Source organism: Callospermophilus lateralis, chromosome 11, assembly GCF_048772815.1.
Source record: "Callospermophilus lateralis isolate mCalLat2 chromosome 11, mCalLat2.hap1, whole genome shotgun sequence".
Taxonomy (NCBI): Eukaryota; Metazoa; Chordata; class Mammalia; order Rodentia; family Sciuridae; genus Callospermophilus; species Callospermophilus lateralis.
Window position 1 is genome coordinate 4,473,065 of NC_135315.1, and position 22,236 is coordinate 4,495,300.

A 22,236-nucleotide genomic window follows, 5' to 3' on the forward strand; every position below is an offset into this window, starting at 1 on the left:
GTTTTTTTCTCTCTTCCTTCCTCCCCTCTCTGCCTCTTTCTTTTCTTTCTCTTCTTTAAATTAATTTTTTTATGTCCCAGCACCAAAGGCTGCCAGGTCAATCTGGATCTCAATAAAAAGTAAAGCTTGGTTGGGTGCAATGTGATACCTGTAATCCCAGAGACCCGGGAGGATCACAAACTTGAGGCCAGCCTCAGCAGTTTAGCAAGGCCCTCAGCAACTGAGCGAGACACTGTCTCAAAATAAAAAAAATAAAAAGGGCTGGGGATATGGCTTGGTGGTTAAGGGTCCCTGGGTGCAATCCCGAGTAGCAGAAAAGGAAAAAAAAAAAAAAAAGGGAATCATTGAATCCGCCATCTTGATTTCTCTCAGCTTTGAACAGTTGAACAACTGTGCGACAAGCTGGAAGGACAGACGGGTCTCTGCCTCTGCAGCTGGCTCCCGCCTGCCAAAAGGACGTGGAAGAGCTCCACGGGCTCCTCCAAACCCACGCTGGGAAGCCCTGCTGCCTCCAGGGGCCGCAGCTCCTCCACTCTCTCACTTCAGTAGAGGCTTCAACACTGAGTGGCTTCCAAGGTCATCTCATCACCTTGGCCCTGAGAGGGCACACTGGGGAGCCTCGAGGCTCTGAGCACAAGGATCTGGCTCTGCTTCCCTGGCTCACCATGAAGGGCTGTGTGGCCTTGGGCAGGGCTCTTCATCATTCTGAGCCTGTTTCCTCATCTGTAAAGTGGGAATGACGTGCCTCCGTGGCCAGGGTCAGAGGTAGTGCACACGCACGGCCTCAGTAAGTGGTGGCCATTATCCAGGATATTTGCCAACCTCCCTCCTCTCTTTCTGGACTCTTCTACCACTTCCTGCACTTCCTGCACCTCCATTTATGCCCCCTGCTGCCCTGGCCCTGCCTGTTTGAGCAGGGGGTTCCCAGCTGCAGACAGCAGGACCCACTCCCGTGAACTCAAGCTGAAAGGGGTTGTGAAGCGAGGCCGAGCTCATAAGATTGGGGAAGCCAAGGTACAGAGGGTAGGCAGGATCCAGGGACAACCAGCTGCAGGGAGCAGCCCCGTCGGGTTGCTGCTGCCGCAGGTCCTGAGCAGGACCAAGCTGCCTGTGCCAGAACCCAGACCTAGAAAGGATGCCCTGTTCCTTATCTCCTCCACGTGTGCCAGGAACACGGGATCAGTTGACTCCAAGTCACACATCTGAACCCCCAAGGCTTCGTATTTCCACAGGTAAGGGGATACTCACAATCAGAACGTGGAGGGAAGATTCAAGAACTCTGGGGCAGGGACTGAGGAGACAGCTCAGGGGTAGAGCATTGCCCAATGCCACCATCCTATGGGGGAAAAAAAATAAAAAGAACAATACCCTGGTGCAGCCTAAGGTCACGGACGCCTGCCTAGGATCAGACAGCCGACAGGGTCCAGGTGAAGCCCCGCTGAGCAGAGGTGGGAACGGCAGGGTGCTGGCTGTGGCCTTCCCCTTCCGTGTTTTAAGTTTGCCCAGCCTCGTCTTCCATGGATGACCTCCAGGCAGGGGAGTGAATGGGCTGAGGTCGAGCTCAGTGCAGAGCTTCTCCTAAGGGTGAGTCCAGGGGGAGGGTCAGTCCCAAGTCAGACTCTGAAGTTGCTCTAAGCAGCTGTCTCTCTGCTGCCATGGGATCAGAATGTGCCTGCAAAGGGTCTATGCTTTCTGATTGTCACCCACTTTGCAAGGGTGGGTGGAGCCTGCAAGCACAGGTTGGTTTATGTAACCCAGGGATGATGTATGGGACACAAGCACCTTCTGGGGCGTAAGGGCCTTTGGAGTCAAGCCAGACTGCGCCCTTCTGATGGATGAAGACATTATCAATTATCTGCAATTATGCTGGAGGTGATATTTTGCATTCGCACAGTATAAATTATCTCATCAAATACACACTCTTCTCTCCTGTGGGTAGATCAAAGAAAGGTTGCTTCTCATCCTGCTCCACCACGGCCAGCTGATCTCTCCCGCTCTCTCCCGGGGACACCAGCTTCTTCCTCGTCTTCCTCTGGCTATCCTCCTCCTTCAGTTCAGTGCTGTAGGCCTGCACCCACCACCCTAAGGATAGGAGGCCCGAGGGTCTGCTAGGCTGCTTTCCCTCCTGGTCACTGTGTGCAGAGCTGTCTCTCTGATGTTAAGCTGGTCCTTAGACCCTGCTCAGGAAGTCAGTGGAGCCAGAGCTGCCTTCTATGAGGATGGTGGATGATTACTGGAAGGGACTGGTTATCTGGTTGCCATTTTGACCCTCTGCACAATGAGCCAGGCCGGCTGACAGGCCAGCACACCCAGGGCAGCTCAGCACGCAGCAGCTTGGAGTGCACGTGCACGGGAGCAGGGGCACCGGAAGCAGGCGTGATTCTAACCTTGACCGGGGGAAAGCATGCGCTTCTTCGACTGGGCCAAGGCCCTCCTCCTGCCAAGTGGCATTCCTGCCCCAGCAGCTGGAATTACTCTGTACTGTTGCTACCTGGGGACTTGGTGGTGCCAGGATGTATTACATAACAGAAAAGTGTCCCTTGTCACTGGGAATGTGGGTGGCGCAGGGGACTATCCTAGGTTGGGTGGAGATTAGAGGCCTCATTAATGAGTCACATTCCTTCCCTTCTCCATTCCTTATAATTAGGGTGACACATCCCAGATGGCCTGGGATGGTCTCATTTATGCCTATTGACTGTTAATAATGTCCCTTTTCACTCCACAGGGACTTGGTTGGGTGCAAATTCTAAGCTGATTTACAATCCCTGAGGAGGGGAGGGAGAGAGATCCAGGGAGCTGTGGACCCCACTGAGACCACCTGAGTCAGAGGACTTTAGGATGAGGAAGGAGCAGGGGACAGTGGCATTTCCAAACCCTTCTCAGGAGCAGCTGCCGCGCTCCCCCTTAATAGACCCCCCCTCTGCTGAGACACTGGTGTGATCAGCAGAAGCCAGGGACCTGTGGACCTGCTCAGTGCCCAGATTGGAAAAACCAAATGACTCCCGCCCTCCAGTGGCTCTGAAGCTGACCCAGTGGAATGCAGCTTTGTTGCTGACCTCTGAGCCTTTGGTGTCAGGCCCTGGGTTCAAGGGAACTTCAGGGCCAGCCCCAGGAGGACTGGAGAGCGCCAGGCCGTCCTGTTCTTAGGCTGCCACGCTGGGTCCTGCCAAGGCCCACTGTAAGAGGCCAAGTCACTCCACACAGATTCTCCCCTAAGGGGAAGGAATGAAGAGGAAGGCCTGGGGGGTCATCCCAAAGACCTAAAAGTCCCCCAACTTTTTCCCAATTCCATGGTAGCCACAGACTTTCTTATCTTCAGCCCTCCCTGGTCGGGGTCTCTTCCTGCAGGAGCTGGCCAGGGCCCGTGGGGGCTGGGTTTTCTTGAGCAATTCTCTGGTGACAGGCAGCTCCAGGGGGAAGTCTCCTCTCAGCCTTGGTCTGGGCAGTTGCTTTACAGCGCGTCAGCTCTGGCTAACTCTGTGGAGCACATCATCAACTTTACACGGTCAAAACACTCCTCAGCCGTGAGAATGGCTTATTAGGGCTTCAAAAAATACCCGTCTCGGGTGAAGACGTCGGTGGGGCTTCTGCATGTACCCAGAGGGGCCTCTCCCCGCCGAGGACCTGGGCAGCCTTCACTTCGGAGAGGAGGGAAAAGGAACCGCAGGTCCACTCCGCGCACACACACGGGGTCACCAGTCCCAGAAAGGATGCCTCAGGCTCGATTTTGGGGTGGGGTGTTGGTGGACTCCCCAAGGTCCCCAAGGTCCCCAAGGTCCCCCGCCCAAAGCCCCAGCCCCCACTGGCATCTACTGCAGGGGGTGGTGCTGATGCGGAGTCTCCTGCAGGATGCAGAGTGTCCCACGAGGCACATCCTGGGAGACAGGGAAGGAAGTTGCAGGAAGCCTATGAAATTCCAAGACTGTGTGAACATCCTGTTACTGATAAAAACGTCCCTTCATGGGGCTGGAGGGGGCACGGCCAGGGGTAGAGCCCTTGTCCAGCCAGCACCAGGCTGTTCCCAGGTTCAATTCCCAGCACCACAAAAAGAAAGAAAAGTCCCTTCAAATTCTAAACCAAAAGGCCTGTTTTTAGCAAATTTAGTCCTCAGGCTTGTGAAGCGCAGTACGAAATCGATGATGACAAGATGCAGTCTCAGTGTACCCTGCCCCACAACCCTGTGCTGCCACCCATTCAGACACACACACACACACACACACACACACACACACACACACACACACACACCGTCTGCTTTTAGCCTCTCCACCTGGAGGTCTTTCCTCCCAAGCTCCACCCTCCAGAGCCTCAGGCCTCCTTCAGGGATCAGCTCCTCCCTGCACCACCCAGACCCAAGGGTCCTGCCACGTGTGGCTCCTAACAGTGAAGCAGCCTTCCTAAAGTTCTGCCTCAGGGGACATGCAGGGGACGTCTCCCAGCCCAAGGACCACCCACCCCTCCCCCAAATGCTCAAGAGATGTGATGTTTTCTTTTTTCTCTCTCTTTTTTTTTTTTTTTTTTTTGTGGTGCTGGGGATGGAATCCGCGGCTTTGCATGCTAGGCAAGCAGTCCACCGCTGAGCTAGGTCCCCAGTGCTGGTTTTTATAAGTTTAACAATATGAAAGTCAACTTCTTCATTCCTTCCTCTTTTCTTTACCACACAATGAACTGACTTCCAAACAGCCTTGACAAGGAGTATTTTAAATCTGAGTGTTCTCACTTCATCCTGCCAAGTGCTCCGAGGTCCTTGGAAAACACCGCCCACCACCTCTCAGGGCTGATTTTGTCCCTTTCCATTTAGGAAACGGTGATTTGTTTCCTATGTTTTGAAAGCAAGAGAACACGCTGCTTTGGTTCCAACAACTCCCAGGGTCACCAGGGCTGAAAAGCTCCCTTTCCTTTTCTTCTTTTTCTCTCTCTTTCTTTAGTGGTGCTGGGGGTTGAAGATGCCCCTTGTCTTTGAAAAGGGCAGCATCAGTGAAGGGTGGCAGACACCCAGGATGTCAGAGTGGGGGTGTTGGTGGCAGACACCCCGACTCCGACACAGCGAGAATGAGGGTCCCCAGAAGAACCTCGAGTCCTTGACGAAGCTCTCTTGCACAGATTCATTGCCAAAGGCAAACCAAGAGCCCGGTCCCAGCTGGGGCTTCACTGCCTGAAGTTTGTGAAGTCAACCCACATCTGCATCCGAAGGCTGATCTGCAACCTGCCGCAGGTGGCAGGAGGGAGCAGGAAGGATTGAATGACCGAAGGCAAAACAAGAACGCAGCTCTGCAGTCAGGAACTGAGAGGGGCCTGTGGCTGTGCACCTGGGGCCCGGCCGTGGGGGCAGACGCTGTGTTGGAAGGCTGTGCTTGGACAGAAGGGACAGGCAGCCACCTGGCCTTGTGATATCCAGGTAGCCACACCATGAAGTTGCATAAAAGACCTCGCTTCAGGCGAAAGCTGCAGGCTGGCAGAGGGCGTGCCCTTTGCTGATTTTATTTGCACCTGCATTTAGCAACCAGAGCGCCTCCAGGGACGGGGAGGCGGGTGCCTGAGGAGTATTTTAGGCCCCGTGAGTGGGAGAAGAAGAGCCTGTGCTCTCAGCACCATCAGAAGCAACCCCGCACACAGGAGGGGGGAGTAACAACTACTGTGTCGTGTTTACGCCCAACGCCCTCCACAGAGGCTCTGCTGATCTGACAACCTTGCCTCAGGGGTCCCTGGGCGAGGCAGAATCTGTTGCGGCAGATGTGTTCTGGGAGGCTTTTGGCCTGTGACCAGAAAGTATCCAGGAAGGGAGGCCGCACTGGGAAGGCCCAGCCCGAGGCTCTGCCACCACAGGGACGAGTCCTGGGAAAGGTGGCCTTCTTTGCTGGTACAAAGGGACTTTTAGATAACAGTGGCAAATTGCCCCTACTCCGCTTCCAAGGTAGAATTCATTTGTTTCACAGATTTTTAAACCATCTACAGTAAAACGTTCTTTGATTTTCAAAACTTTGACTGTAAACTTTGAAGCAGAGAAACCTGTTTTATGCATTAGAAGATGGTCCTGCCTTCCTGGAAAGAGCAGTTGGCCAAGGGCAGGGACAGCAGTTGAGGCTCTGCTCAAGGCTAAGGGGGTTTTCGGTTTTTATTTGTTTTTATTTTTCTGCAGTGCTGGGGATGGCATCAGGGCCTCGAGTAGGCCAGGCAAGTGCTCCACCACCGAGCCGCCCCCCGGGCACCCAAAGGGCGTTTTAAACATTCAGTATTTTTAGGTTCACTATTAGCTGCTCAGGGCTGCCCTGGGAGGTGGTGAGCACACTATACAGATGCCATGAATTCAGATAACTGAGATTTAACTTATCCCAAAAAGCAGTGTATGCATTTCCAGGAAAACTTCTGAAAATACAGTTAGCAAAGAGGGATAGAGGAAAACGCTCCCACTTAGAAACGATCATTCCTAACTTCTTATTGTGTACCTGTCTGTCTGCAAAATAGCGACTCTGTCCAAGGACGAAAACAACAACTGGGTTCCCAGAGCTCAACCCTCCTTGATTTGCAGTTCTAGAATCTGGCAGCACTTCATTCCTTAAAACACAACAAACACCCTGCCGGCGGAGCAGAGGAGTTGGGTTCCTAAGCAGAGAAAGGCTGAGCACAGAGGGAAGAACAGAAGGCGGACAGGGGCTGGGGATGGGGCTGGTGGGACGGGTGGGCGCCTGTCCAGCATGCACACAGCTCCGGGTTCGTGCTGGGGACTGCAAAAAGAGTAAAAGTCCGGGGGGTGGGAGGGTTGTTCATTTCAAGGTTACTTTCCTGGTAAGACAGAAAGAATGAGACAGAACAATAGAAAAATAACCCGATGGGTTAATGTCAGGATACTTCAGGTTACTTTTTCTTAGGATTAAATCAGGATGTGAGGGTTGGAACAGGGTTTTCTGGTTTTGTTTGTTTGTTTGTTTTTTGGTACTGGGGATTGAACTCAGGGACACTTGACCACTGAGCCATATCCCCAGCCCTATTTTGTATTTTACTTACAGATAGGGTCTCACTAAATTGCTTAGTGACTTGCTATTGCTGAGACTGGCTTTGAACTCAGGATCCTCCTGTCTCAGCCTCCAGAGGTGCTGGGATTACAGGCATTCACCACCGCCCCACGGGGAAACAGGATTTTTAATGCCATGCAGATGGGCCTGTTAGGGAAATGTAGTTCTCTCTCATTCCCCTGATTCTCAGGTCAGATACCACTTAGTTTGGGCCTGGTGTGGTGCTGCACACCTGTAATCCAGGCCTTGGGGAGGCTGAGGTAGAGGATCCTAGGTCTGAGGCCAGGCACAGCAACTTAGTGAGACCCTTTCTCAAAATACAAAATAAAAAGGACCAGGGTTGTAGCTCAGGGGTAAAGTGTCCCTGGGTTCAATCTCCACTGCCAAAAACAAAAACAAAACCAGAACTTGGTTTTGGTTTGGTGAGGTGGCACTTCAGCACGGGTGATTCATTTGGATTCTTAGTCTGGTCTGTGAGCCCAGTGCGGGAGCTTAGTCCTACACAGTGGCCTCCTGTGATTTTTATTGGATACCTCACAAAGAGGTACTGGAAGCCAACGATGGGTGGCATTGAGGTTGCTTGTCACATGGCTTCAGAGAGGGAGGGAAGTGTGCCAGCTTCTCCCGGTCCCTGCTGTGCCTTGGTTTTGGCTTACTGAGACTCAAGTCGGATTTGACCTCCAGAACGGGATGACAACACATGTGTGCTGTTTTAGTTGTTGAGTTTGTGGTAATTTGCTACGGCAGCCATAGGAACGAAGATGGTACCATCCAGGTCTTTTTCTTTTTTTTTTCTTTTTGGTACCAGGGATTGAACTCAGGGGCACTCGACCACTGAGCCACTTCCCCAGCCCCATTTTGTATTTTACTTAGAGACAGGTCTCACTGAGTTGCTTAGCACCTTGCTTTTGCTGAGGCTGGCTTTGAGCTCATGATCCTCCTGCCTCAGCCTCCTGAGCTGCTGAGATTACAGGCGTGCACCACCAGCTCAGCCAGGTCTTTTTCTGCTGGGTTTCTGTTTGCAACTAAAAGGCTCAGGGGTCACTCCAGGTAAACTGGGCTAACTGGGCTGCGCAAAATAACCGCACAAGAGACACAAATACCTTTTTCTTTGGGGCCACTGTGAGGGCTCCTCTGACCTTAAGGGTTAGCAGGAAGAGAAACGCAAGAGCACACTGACCCCTTTTATTGAGGAGAAACTATTCAAATGAGGCAAGGGGTCAGGTTTCAGGGGGCTGAGTCTATCTTCATGATGTCCACTGTCAGCAGGTTGACTGACACCTGGGTAGGCCACACCCAAGGGCACAGTAAGAGAAGGGGACACACACAAGGCACTTCCATGGAAGATTCTATCCTAAACAGGGCAAGGGATTATATTACAAAGGAACAGGTGAGCGTAGCTCCACCCATGGGGCTGTAGGAAGGCACACCCATGCACAAAGACACAGTCACTCCTAAAAGAGTGGGACAGTCTAGCAGCATGGGTGCCTGACGCCACATCACCCAGCAGGGGAGCTAACTCAGTCACTGGGAGGTTGGTCTCCCACATTTTTCTTTGTATATGTATTTTCAACTCAAAAGCCCAGAACCATATGTACATAATATTTTTGAATAAACTTTCATGGGAGGATGGCATACAAATAGAAAAGTACAAACCTGAGGCTGGGGTGTGGCTTAGTTGGTGGAGTCCTCCTCTAGCACTGGGTGGGGAGGGGCACAAATCTCCTGGGTACAGCTACAGCATCCCAGATAAGAGACCCGAGTGGCCACACCCACACTCAAGGACTGGAGGTGGCACACTCCTGTAATCCCAGTGGCTCTGGAGGCTGAGGCAGGAGGACTGGAAGTTCAAAGCCAGCCTCAGCAACTTTGTGAGAGGCTAAGCAACTTAGCAAGACTCAGCCTCAGAATAAAATATTAAAAAAATGGGCTAGGGATGCAGCTCAGAGGTTGAGCTCTCCTGGGTTCTACTTCTAGTACCAAAAAAAAAAAAAAGAACTCGAGCATCTCCTGGCCCGGCCCCCGGGAAGCCCCTCGTGCAGGCCAAGCAGATACTCTACCGCTGAGCTGCACCCTGGGTTCCTTCATCGTGACTTCTAAAGTCATGGTCCACCTGGCTTTCCTGTTCTTCAACTTTGTAAATGAAATCACACAAAACCTGTGCATACGTTTTGTAACTTACATGGAGTGAAGAGTGCAGATTTGGGGTGTTTCTACCCAGGCACACGCCTGATTAACAGCCCTGGGATGGACATGGGGAGTGTGTCCAAAAGCTCCCTGTTCTCTTCCCTAACCATGACCCCCCTCCCCAAATCACCACTTTCCTGACCTCAGCTCAGGGACTAAGTGAATATCCGAGATGCGTCAGGCTCTTTCCTTCACAGTGGTGGGTCGGCCAGTAAAACCCTGCTGGCTGCTCCACCACCCACATCGGGGTGAGTGCCCGTTCCCCAGCGACTGACTTCCTAACTGATTGCTTGGAAGGAGGCTCTCTGCAGCCCCCGAGGGCTCACGCCCTGTGCAGGGAAGCCCCTCAGCACCGGCCCTTCCTCTCCCCGCAACCTGGAGACCAGACCGGGAACCTACTTCCTCCCCAGAGCCTGGTCAACCCGTCTAATTACCCTGGTGGAAGTCCCTACTCAGGGCTTGGAGTTCTGAGACAGGAACTCTTGTGTGTTCCTTGGAAGACAAAGAATGTTCCTGAATGAAAACCAAGTCCACAAGGACCCGCCTCTGTTCTGAGTAACACGGCAACCGTGAAAAGCAGAGCAGTTGGCTGCAGTTGGTTCCCACTATTGTGTTGTTTGAAAAAAAAACAGGATCAGGAAGCCTGGGGGACCCAAAGGATTCCAAGAAAAATGTTTGCGTGTCTACACAATGTGAGGAGCTAGGGCACCACTTTTCAAATCCAGGCCCAGGGAGAGGAGGGTGGCACCTCATGAATTTGGTTAGCGCCACCGGCTGCCAGTCTGCAAGGGGTGATGGGGTGGGGGTCTCTGATGCTGGAAGTCAGTCGACACCAAGAACTTGTGGACGCTGTCAGAACGTGGGGGACTGTGGCTACTGCCAAGGCCAGACATAGACATGCAAGGCAGAGAAAACCACCCTGCAGAGGTTGGCGTCTGTCCGTCTGTCCGCTCCTTCAGAGGCGGCAGCTAGAACCCCCTGCACTACTGGTCTAAACAGGATCAAGAGGAACGATCATTCAGAACAGGGAAGTGGCAGTCATCTTACAAAAACGAGATCCCATCCCGGCCTGCGCCTCTTACTGGCCAAGCCAGCCTCCCACCTTGTCCCAGCCCTGGAACGAGGGCTTCCCCTGCAGGACTCCGCTGTCCTGGGCAGCGGGGTCTCGCCAGGGGCTGAGCTCCCCATCGCCAGGAGATCCTGCTGAGTGGACTTGGCTGTCCCTAGTACTCACGCAGAGGGCTGCTGCAGAGCGCTCGTCTGCACGTGTGTCTGTATCTGGTAGGGTGCGTGGTACAGGCGGCAGCAAACAGTGACACAAATGGCAACCCCACACTGTCACATTGGAGACGGCAGAATGCAACCAGCAGACAGAGCCCCTTTCTCAAGGCACTGTTAGGTGTTGAGGATGGCGCTGGTGAGCTCCCAGGGAAGCCTGAAAACCTTAGGCCCCCGGGTAAGACGAGCCCTGGCTGCCGTCAGAAAGTGGGGGACGGCACGTCAGTCAAGGCTGAGGATGGCCCAGGACCCCGGGGTGGAGGTCATGCCCACTAGCTTCTGACCTGGTCTACAGATTTCCTTCCTGCTCTTAGACTTTCTCCGTCTTCCTCTCTCCTGCGTCTTTGTCAACTGGGCAAACACAGAATGGAAAGACGCATAGTATTTTGTACTTAAACCACCTCTAATATTTGGACATTGTTAGTTTGTTTGGAACCACATGAATGAGGGCTGTTGGTTTTGAGTGGTGAGAATCAGGTGCCGCTCAGCTCAACCCCAGAGCTCACCAGCTGGGTGACCTTGGCAAGTGCCCAACCTGCACCCTGGTCCAGGTATAGAGATGAGCAGCTGAGCGCAGTGGCGCCCACCTATAACCCCAGTCACTCGGGAGGCCGAGGCAGGAGGACTGCAAGTTCCAGGCCAGCCTCAGCAATTTAGCAAGGCCCTAAGCAACTTAGTGAGATCCTGTCTCAAAACAAAAAAATAAAAAGGGCTGGGGGTGTGGCTCAGCGGTAGAGCACCCCTGTGTTCAATCCTCAATACAGATAAAAAAATGGGAGTAAGTGGAACACGCCTGTAACCCCAGTGCCAGGGGAGGCTGAGGCAGGAGGACTGCAGAGCTGGCCTGGGTGCAGCAGTCCTTCTGGGTGTGTGGCTCTGTCCCCTCCCTCTGGGGCGGCAGTCGATGAGTTACTAAGATTCTTCATTCCTGTCCCAGAATCTGATGTCATCAAGACTTTATTGATGGGAAGCTTTTCTCCAGCGTGTGAGCGATTCCTTGGGGTAAACCACGTGCCTCGGGAACCTGTACTCCTCGGGTGATGCCCACATTACTGCTCTTGTGCCCAGAGGGCCAACGCTGGTGGCCACACACAGGTGCTCCCTCACCAGGAGATGGAGGTGTGTGGGCTTGAGGGCTGGAGGCCGAGGCCTATTTCTCTCCTGACTCTGAAGGGGATCAAGTAAGGTCAACTTCCCCTTCTATGGGGACAGGGAAGTAGAGGATGACTGTCTGGGTTCAGAGCAAAATGAGGCTCTTTTTAAAGGCTAGGGGTGTAGCTCATGGTGAAGCCAGTGTTCAGAATGTGCAAGGCCTGGCTTTCCTCCCGAGCAAAGCAAAACAAAAGGACAGCATCGCCAGAACAAGGGTGGTGGTGGTTGTTTTTCATTCTGTTCTGAATTCCCCTTATCTCTTGAAAGGCAGAACTTCCCTGAAGAATCCAAAGTCAGCCTTACAACAGGGAAAGATTGACTCCTGTTACCCATCACTGAACTCAGCAGGATAAGAAGTCACTTCAACTGCTGGGTGCAGTGGCACACACCTGTAATCCCAGCAGCTTTGGAGGCTGAGGCATGAGGATCACAAGTTTGAGGCCAGCCTCATCAACTTAGCAAAACCCTGTCTCAAAATAAATAAGAGCTCCCTGGTTAAGCACCACTGGATTCAATCTCTAGTACCAAAAGAGAGACAAACAGGGGCTGGGGATATGGCTCAAGTGGTAGCGCGCTCGCCTGGCATGCGTGCGGCCCGGGTTCGATCCTCAGCACCACATACAATCAAAGATGTTGTGTCCGCCGAAAACTAAAAAATAAATATTAAAAAATTCTCTCTCTCTCACTCTTTAAAAAAAAAAAAAAAGAGAGAGACAAACAGACATTGTCACAACATCACACAAGACCAACACCTCTCCTGTATTCTCCCTCCCATCCCAAATTCTAACCATTTCTTTGAGTCAGGTTTATCTGTGAATTCCTATGTATTTGAATTTTTTAAAGTGGGTCTTTTCTGTTAATTATCTGTCTTTCATCAGTGTAATCCACAGATCCCCAATTATCAAACTTACGTGTGTAGAGGAAATGTTCTTCATCCCTGCCAAAGGAACCAGCATCCTTTCCGAATAACCTTTAATCCTCTGGGGTTGAATATGGAAGGATGGGGAATATTCTATGATGAAAAGGGTGATCTATGGTGTTGTGGACTGAACCCTGGGCACCACACACACAGCAACAGCTCTTCCGCCGAGCTACACCCCAGCCAGTCAACGCTATCTCCTTGGACCTCTGCTCAGCCAGGTACAATGAGTGCCCAAGGTCACCGGCCAGTGTTTGCTGTCTCATTCATACTCACACACACAGGGCACACTCCTGGGCACCCGGGACACGAGGCTGAGCAGGATGGCCTGCAGTGGATTTTCTAGTTGAAGGGGAGACCAAAAAAAAAAAATTAAAGAAACACACAAAGAAGATCACTTGGGATAAGGCCCCTTCCCTGATGGTCACGGGACTCTCAGGGGATCAGAGGTGTCTCCAAGGAAGGTCCCAGAGAGAAGGGGGAGCTCAAGTCAAGACCAGCGGGGTTCCTGGCTGAAGTGATGGAGAAGAGTCCCAGGCATGCCAGCCAAAGGGGGAGACAGGTCTGTTTAGGGAAGCAGCTGCACGTTCAAGGGAGAGACAGCAGCTGAGGTGCTGAGGTGCTGAGGGTGTGCGGGGGCTGCACTAGAGGAGGAGCTGCAGACCTGGCTTACTCATCACCTCCTGTCTCAAAGGCATGGGTTGAGGGCAGGGTCAGGGCCTGTCACTCAGGAGCTGCGACTGTTCCAGGGTGTAGGGCACTTCCTTTGGGACTCAGTCCCTTTCCCTTTATCCCCAAATTCCTCTCACAGGACCAAGTGAGGACAGGGTTCCTGCTGTTACATGAAATTCATAGGAGGCCACCCATCTGCCTGAACTCCTGCACTAGGTCCCACGGGACCACTCACTCTGAGTGTGGGCCACCATTGTTTACCTGGCCTTCACAGAAACCAAGAGAGAGTCTATCCAGTGCCCAGACAGGCCAGTGTAGCCAGCACGATAAGGAAGTCCCCTGCTGTGACCAGCTCCAGCCTGGCCAGACTGGTCTGCCCCTGATCTTTCCTTCCCTGGCCTCCTGCTATCTACAAGTACCCGCAGCCCACAGTGGCCCCTCAGAGTCCTCTGAACCTCTTCTGGTTCCAAGGTTGCCTGACCCATGAATCCTCCTTTGCTCAGATAAATCTTTAAAACTGATTTTTATCCCAAGTTTTTATCTCCGCTTTAGGCGGGGGCAAGAGGGAAGCCCTGGCTGGTGGTGTCTGAGCCGAGCTGAATCTCAAAGAGGATGTGGGACAGCAGTAGAGGCCACGTGGCAGGCCAGAAGAGGGGCCCATGACCCAGTCCAGATCTGTGTGCTGATGTTGAGGCCTTAGGCCCCGTGACCCCAACAAAGCAGGGCCTTTTTGCTGCCCAATGTTGGAAAACAAGCCCAGGGCCTGGGGTATGGCCAGGTACAGTGCTTGAACAGCTGGGCTTCACCCCTAGTGCCACTGGGGCGGGGAATCCAGGGTAGGGACCTTACTGGGAAGGACTATCGATTATTGCAAGGGAAGTGGGGGAAGTGCTACGGCGATGGGGTCACCCAGGAGGAAGCGCTCACAGGAGGGGTGAAAGGCCTGGAGACGGGGGAGTGCAGGAGGGGGCAGGTGGGGCAGATCCAGCAGCTCTAGCCCAGGGCTCATCGGTGAGGGGCTCTGGGAAGGAGCTGTGTGCTGCTCACGTTAGGGTGGGCTGAGCTCAGGCCTGCAGCAAGGAGACAAATGTGGCACAGGAAGGAGACGAAGGTGACTGGGTGACCGGAAGTTCCATGGACAGGAACCTAGCGTTACCACTGTCGACCAGTGACAGTCCTTGCTTCCCCAATGTTGAAGAATAACACCAGAGAAGCACGCCGAGGCAAGGTCAGAGTGGAAATTAGAAGTTTATTAAAGGACAGCAGAAAAGACTTCTCCTGGAGGAAGAAGGGGACCCAAGAGATGGAATCCGTGGAAGGGCTGTTGTCTCTCCATTTTATAGTTCCTTCAGTGATGGAATGTAGGTGGGAAGGCCCAAAGAAGTAATCTCATTAACATTTCTTTGGGATGGGCTCTGGGCCTTGGGCTTTTCCTGGACTTCATTAACATTCCAAGAGTTGTTCTGCTTTTCCTGGAATTCATTCTCAACATGGCCACAATTTTGGATCTTACTCGATATTAGACCCGATTTACCTAACTACACTGACTACCTAATGTTACGTAGGTGGCAGCGACTTGGTGGCAACTTAGTGGCAACTTAGAACAAAGCAGCCCCTGCCGGAAAAGAACATCAATCAGATGCCGGTGGAAACGCCTGTCAATCAGCCAGATCTCCTGACTAACGCCTGTCAATCAACAGGACCCCCTGGCCAATCCTGGAGTTCAGCCAACTCCCCTGACCAACTCCAAGCGGGCAAGAGACCCTAGAAACACCTTTTCCTGTCCCAAGCCCTTCCCTTCCTGCTGTAAGCCCCATTAAAGTCCAGTCCAGTCGAGCTTCCATGCGGTTTCTCCTCAGACCCTTCCCTTGTCCCCTCTGAGGGTCTGATCGAGTTCCACCCGGGAGTGATATCTCAATAAAGCCTGTTCGGCGGCCCTTTTAAATCTGCCTCCTTTGGCCGCTGCCTGCCCCGCCTGATCTGACACCTAACTTTAAATCTGGCTTCACTAGTGTCCGTTGATCACTGGGGACCACCGTTCCACCAATCACATAGGAGACTAATGGGATCTGGAGGGTCACAAGCTAATAAGTAGGTGCAGCATCTGTGACCTTCTCTAAGTCAAGCCACCCAAAGTGTACCTGAAGCCCACGGAGGGAGGGTGCAGTGTGATTCTCAACCATCTCCCCCTTCAGGGGCTGCGGGGCAGGTAAGGTCCACTGGGACCAGGGCCCCTTTTTGTTCAAGAGGAAGTCGAGCAACTCAGAGGAAGCCTGAGTCTCCTGAGGAGGAGAAGCCCGGCAAGCTGGGCACAGCCGCAGCCCGAGCCACTCCAGCACAGTCGCAAGAGGGGCTCGGTTCTCGGCCACCCTGGGAGTCCTCGAGGCCTCAGGGACCCAGGCTGCTAAATGAAGGACAGAGCCCACCAGTTATATTTTGAATTTCAGCTATTTTTTAGTATACAAATGTCTCATGCAATATTTAAGACTTAGACTACAAAAATTATTGTTCATTTGAAATTCAAATTGAACTGCATGTCCTGTACTTGTATCTGCTAAATCTGACAACCCTGCATTGATCTCCAAGTTACCCTAAAAACACTTTTTTTAGGCTTTTCTTTCCCGAATGCCCTCTTTTCACCGGAGCTGCTCCCAGCCTACTTCTCTTCAGAACCACAGGCCCCCAGCTCCTACCCTTGGCCCTCTGGACCCCCTGGAGCCTCCTCCAGGGGAAAGGTGTGTGGGGGGTCAAACATGGGGCCGAGCTAAAGCTTCTAGGATGAAGATGTTAGGAACATCATTGAGCTGTTGCTTTTTTGTGCTGCGGGAGGTGGAACCCGGGCCTCACACAAGCCAGGCGAGTGCTCTACCCCTGAGCCACAGCCGCGTGCCTCCTTGGTAGGCATTGTCATCTTTTATCATCTGCAGGGTAGAGTGGAGCTTCCTAGCACAGAAGGTGAACATGAAGCCCACCTCGCCAATGAGGAAGTAGGGACTGGGGTGAGGTGACCTAGGGTTCCTCTCCCAGGCCTGCAGCAAAACTGAGGTTCGAACTTGAATGTCTGAGTCCACCATAATTTGGTAAAAATGCAGCTCATATGCACGGGTGCTGCCCATGCCACTCCCAAGGGTGGTCAGAGTGACATGACGTTTGTCAAGTCCCCCCACCTTTCCTGGCAAAGTCGCTGCTTGCGTGAGCTCCATGACAACTGGCCTCCTTCCTACCAGGATATAATTAGACACATCTAATCTATAATCTTGTTTGTGTCAGAATTGTCACGCCAGGGACAAAATTGTCCTTCCCATGAGAGGCCATGTCCGGCCTTCCAGGTAGTCACGTTCCGTCCGGCAGGCCAGGCAGGGCAGTGATTGGGAGATTCAGATGTCCTCAGCTTGTGGTCTCCAAGAAAACCAGTGTGAAGAGTGGTAGAAACCAGCTGCCTCCGAGTCTCCGTGCTCCAGGCAGGACTTCACCCTGGCTCTAGGGATCCTGTCGTGTGAGGGCAAACTGATCAAAGCTTAAAGCTGAGGCTGAGGTTGTGGCTCAGAGGTAGTGGAGCTTCCTAGCAGGTGTGAGGCACCGGGTTTGACCCTCAGCACCATGTGTAAAAAAATAAAAAAGCCTCGGGTAAAACAAACAAAACCTTAAATGTCAGACTCTCCCCCTTAAACAAAAGAGATCCCCCCACCCAGCCCCCATTCCCTCTTCTTCCAGAACTTCCTACTCACACACACACTCTCACACACACACACACGTACATTTTTTCAGTGACTGAACAAGCTCTCTCCCAGGCTCATGGCTCACCACTGTTTCCTACAGGATCTCAGATCCACCTCTCGGAACACTTACCTTTCCTGGGAGATGGGCCCAACTTCAGCTGTCACCTGACCACTTGCTCTAAGCCACCCAGCCCCGTCACCAGGCGATTTCCTTCCACCTCTGAGAGCCCCTTAGTGGGCTGCCCTGATGCTGCGGGTTTATGTGTATTCTGAGATAAACTGTTTTCCTTCCCTTTGACCTTTCTGGAGAGGCTTTCTAGGCGGGGAGGAGACTTTAATCACATTCCCCACATGGCACCGGATCTATTCAGCCATCAGCAAGGTGTCCGATGCTCATCATTGCATCTTGCTGCACCTGTGTCAACGAGAGGTCTCTGGGTTTCCACCTTGCACAGTGCACAGCCCAGACAATCAAACTACAGGGAATCATGCCCTCTGTGGCCCTGGCTAGGAAACCCTTCCCGCTGGTATTCAGGAAATACCAGCGAGTCCATCAACATGACCAGTGGCCAGGATGGTGCATGGCCTACACCCAAGGAGTCCCAATGCCCCTGATGACAGGGCTGCCCTCATTGAGCTGCCTGGAGCAGTGAGAAATGCAGATGCTCAGGCCAAGGTGCCCAGGAGACTCTTGCCCAGCAGACCAACAACGCAGTGAAATAGGCCTTCTGAACAGAGACGTAGTAACAAGACAGTGATTTTGTCTGGTTGAAATGAGGGACAATGAGATTGGTCTAAGCCAGGCTTGTAACAGGGCCCTTCCTACTAATCTAATTCATAACTTCCTTCTGGGAAGAGACTGGCGGGGTCCTTAAGTTTCCAGGGAAGCCAGTGATCCAGCCAGCTGGCTGTCGGGCTCTTAGCTGGCCGTTCTTTGTGTATTTTGCCTGATAAGTCAGCCTTTTTGATTTCCTATAGAATATCCTCACTTAAAAATAAACTTCTGAATTGGTCCATTCAAGATGGTAACAAAACTCGTATTTTGGTTCTGGGGATGAAACCCAGGGCCTTGCACATGCTGGGCAAGCACTCTACCACCGAGCTACACCCCCAGGCCTTCCGTTTTTTATTCTGAGACAATGTCTTGCTCCGTTGCCCAGGCTGGCCTTGAACTTGCGATCTTCCTGCCTCGGCCTCCAGAGCAGCTGGGATCACAGGTGCTGACTGCCTGGCGGCAGCAAGACTTTAACACAAGCTCATGATTAAATTGGCTGGAGAGTCTCTTTTCATGCCTCTAAGAAAAAACTGGGATGGAAGATTACCTAATGTGACTGACCTGGTACAGAGCCACGCTGAGGCCACCGGGAGGAACCCAGCTGGAGGAGAAACAAAACAGAAAGCGGAGGGAGAACGAGAGAAGCAGGGAAGGCACTCCACTCCACCGGAGGCAGGGTGAGGGCTGCAGCCCCAGTGTAGACTGCAACAGGAAGCTGCCATAGGATGGTGGCCTTGGGGGGTGGGGGGGAAGGGTGCTTGGGGACAGCTCAGTCCAAACCCATAAGAAAGGAAGTGGACTAAAATGAGTCCAGAAGAGCCCTATGTGCCCTTTACTCAGAACAATAGAATAAAAGCCAGCCAGGCTGGGGAGCGAAGCCTTATCTCTTTAACCTCTTCTTCAGGATTTTTAACACAGACGGTGAGGTGAGTACATCAGGCAAAGGTGGATTTGTGGCTTCACCCACGACCGACCTGGTATCAGGTGACAACCAAGTTTGCCAGCAGCCAGAGACCTCTCCCAGGTGGGCACAGCCCTGCACAGCCGTCAGTGGACGCTGCCCTGGAGCCCACACCTTGGTTTGGCTAAAGGAGGCTCTGCTGTGGAAGAGCCAGGAGTCTTATTTTAATTCAACACAACAACCTAAACATTTCGGAGCTGGCGGCTGCAGCTCGCGGCCTTGCGTAACCATTACATAACTGCCCACAGCTGACGGTCTGCAGACGGCGACCTTCCAACGACTTACACGGGTCTACTGTAATTACATTTGCAATAATAGAACTAGTTTTCTGCTGTAGCTGCATAATTGATCCGGAAAAAAAAAACCTAGAACAAATAATTGTTTTATGTGAACCATGAAAAGCCCAAACAGGCTTCCACTTGTGAGGATTACAGAAGGTGCTTTTTGTAGTCCTGTTAGCAATTTAAACAATTTAAAGGGAAGAAACAAATCTACTCTTTGTTGAAAAACCGAGTCCACACAGGGTTGCTACCCCCCAGGAGCCGGAGCAGAGGTGGAAACACGGGGCCAAGGCAACATGACGAAACGTGTCTGTCCTGCAAAACCACCCCTAGTGCATTACTAGCACTTCTCGTGTGAAGCCCTGTCCCCGGGCTTCACAGCCATGGTGAAGGGACACTGTCTTTTTGTGGAGGTGGACTATCCTGGGAGCTGTCACCTGTTATGTCCACAGGACTCTTCCCAGTCACTCATCTCCTGGGCCCAGTGAGCTCCTACAATTGCCCCAAGAGAGATGGTGCTCCCCATGCTTGGATCTGGGGTCCCTCAGTGGGCAAGCCTGTTAGCACAGGAACAGGAGATACTTCCAACTGACTCCTTTACTGGGGGAGGATGGCCCCTCCAGGATGGGAGCAGAGGGAAGTCTGCACTCCTGATGCTCCTCAAAGACCTCAAGCCCCCCTTCCTGCCCACAAGGCCCTGAAGACCAGCGAGACGCCCTGGGGAAACTTCTGGTCTCCTGTTCAAGACCCACTGACCTACAATCCCCTCTGCCTGGGGTGCTCTTCCTGCCACCTCATGAACTACTCTGACCTTAGGACCTTGCTAAAGGTCATCTCCCCAGACATGTCCCAGCCGCCTTGTCTCACCACAAGCCTGACTCCGACCTGGCCTAGAGGCTCTTTTTTTCTCCACATATTCTGATTTAGGTCCTATCTTCCTGTGCTGGGATAGACGCTCCCTGAGGGTGGAGAGTTGGATCTGCTCACTGCACCCTAACACAGCCAGCAGCAAGTGCTCAATGACACCTTTGTTAATCCATCAGAAAGCCCTAACCAGCCCAGAGGGCACCCAGTACTCAGCCACATCTCTAGAAGGGTCAGTCTTTCCCTCAGGTCACAGCCCTCTCCTGGTGGACCAGCAGTCTACACCACCGCAGCTTTGTGCAAATCCGCTCAGTATCTACCTTTCAAATGCCAGCAACGCTCTCTCCTGAGATCCTGGCAAATCCTTAACACGGTGTCTGGGGCTTCATCTACTGGCATGTGCAGTGCTGGATTCCTCACCCAAGACACTTTCCCTGTGGGTAACCCACCAATTGGCACTAGGAGTGGTTTTGCAGGGACAGACACCTAGAGCGTGCTCTTGTCCCACATGCCTGAGCAGAGTGCAGCTGCTCCAGGGCATTACGAGAACTGTGTATAACTGGGGCTAACTATGGATTCCTAAGCAAGAGCTCCACCCTGCAGATGAATCTTCCACATAACTTCCCGATGAAGAAAAAGTCTTGGCTTTAAAAAAACCCCAAATCAAAAACCAAAAAACCCAACCTGTGTACTTGGCTTCAAAAGGGCAGTCTGTATAGGACGTGCACCCCCTAGTGGACAGAGAGGAGTTCACAATCCTGACCAGAACTGTTTCCGTTCAGGTTTTATTCTTTTCTGATATAAGCCCTGTATGTCCCACAGTAATCTTTAAGATCTGAAAAATACTTTTTTCTTTTTAAGACTGGGTAATAAACCCAGGTGCACTTTTTCAATTTTGAGACAGGGTCTTGCTAAATCGCTGAGGCTGGCCTCGAACCTTCCACCCTCCTACCTCAGGATCCCAAGTCGCTGGGATTACAGGCATGCCGCCACTGCACCCAACTCAGGACTCCTGCCCACTTCAGTTCTCTTATGTAACCCAGAACAGTCACACTCAGGCCCCTCCAGGACACAGTGCTGCCCATTTTAAACATGCATCTGTTCTCTGGGGTAAACTGGTCCTCAGCTGTGCCTAGCCAGCAGGAGCTAAAGATGGGTGAGGCCCTTCAAGGCTTGGGGTGTCTCGCGCCTCCTCCAGGAGTCTGGGCCTCCCTCCCACCACCGCCAGGGTGCCCAGCACGCCAGGTCACAGGAGCCCTTGACTATGAGAAAACTAATGAAGACTACTATCACGCTGGATGGTCGCAGAGAAAGGCAGGAAGCTCAAGGTGAAGTCATCTTGGGGTGGCACCTCAGCTGAGAGACCAGGACAGGGAGGCTCACTAGCCGGCTACCTTGGGTCAGTCACTCCCCTCGTCCTTCTTCTCTCTTGGCACTTTGTACCCTAGGAAGTCTCAGCCCTACCAGAGGACTCAGGAGCTTGTGTCACCTGGAGAAAGCGCAGGCAGTCCCAGCGATTCCCCAGGGTCAGCCGTGGCCTGTGAAAGCTGCACTGCCAGAGGCCCAGGCCCAGTGCCCCCAGGTAAAGGGCCAAGCCCACTGCTCCAGGGAGTCGCAAGCAGACCTCACGTTCTGAGGACAGTGAGGCCTGCCCAGGGCCACTGAGGGACCAACACTCTGCACACAGGGAAACACCCCCCAGCAGAGTGAGTCTCTAACTGGCCATCAAGATGGTCCATCCACACATACCAACACAGAGCCGCTGTGTCCAGCATGTATCACATCTCAAAACACAACTCAGGCACCTGGAGACCTCAGCTTCCTGCCTTGGTGGCAATGTGGGCACTTTCCTGCTGCCACAGCACCCATCAAGGCCCCAGGCCTTTCCTAACTGAGGCCGAGGGTCTCCCAGCTGAAAGCAGGAAGAAGACCACAGGCAAGAACATGCCTCATCCTTAGGGCAGGCCCAGGGTCCCACCCAGACCCAGATCTGCCATGGGAGAACCCCCTGGGGAGTCTTTGTCACCATCAGGGTTCCCACTTAAGTAACCAACGTAGACAAGTGACTTGCTGAGGTCACCCAGCAGCTGGTGTGGAGCTGGGATCTGAAGTCCTGTGTGGGAATGTGGATGCTTCTACCTCAGTGCCAAGGCCCTTTGTGGTCACCCAAACTAAGTGCTGCTGTGCTTGGGAACTGTCCATGTGGGCCTGCCTCTCCTGGGCAGCCACAGGTCCTTCAGGTTACCAGTCAGCTGCCATGAATCCACCAAAGGTTTACCTCATGGTATTGAAATTCTACTTCTGGGGCTGGGGATGTGGCTCAAGCGGTAGCGCGCTCGCCTGGAATGCGTGCGGCCGGGGTTCGATCCTCAGCACCACATACAAACAAAGATGTTGTGTCCGCCAAGAACTGAA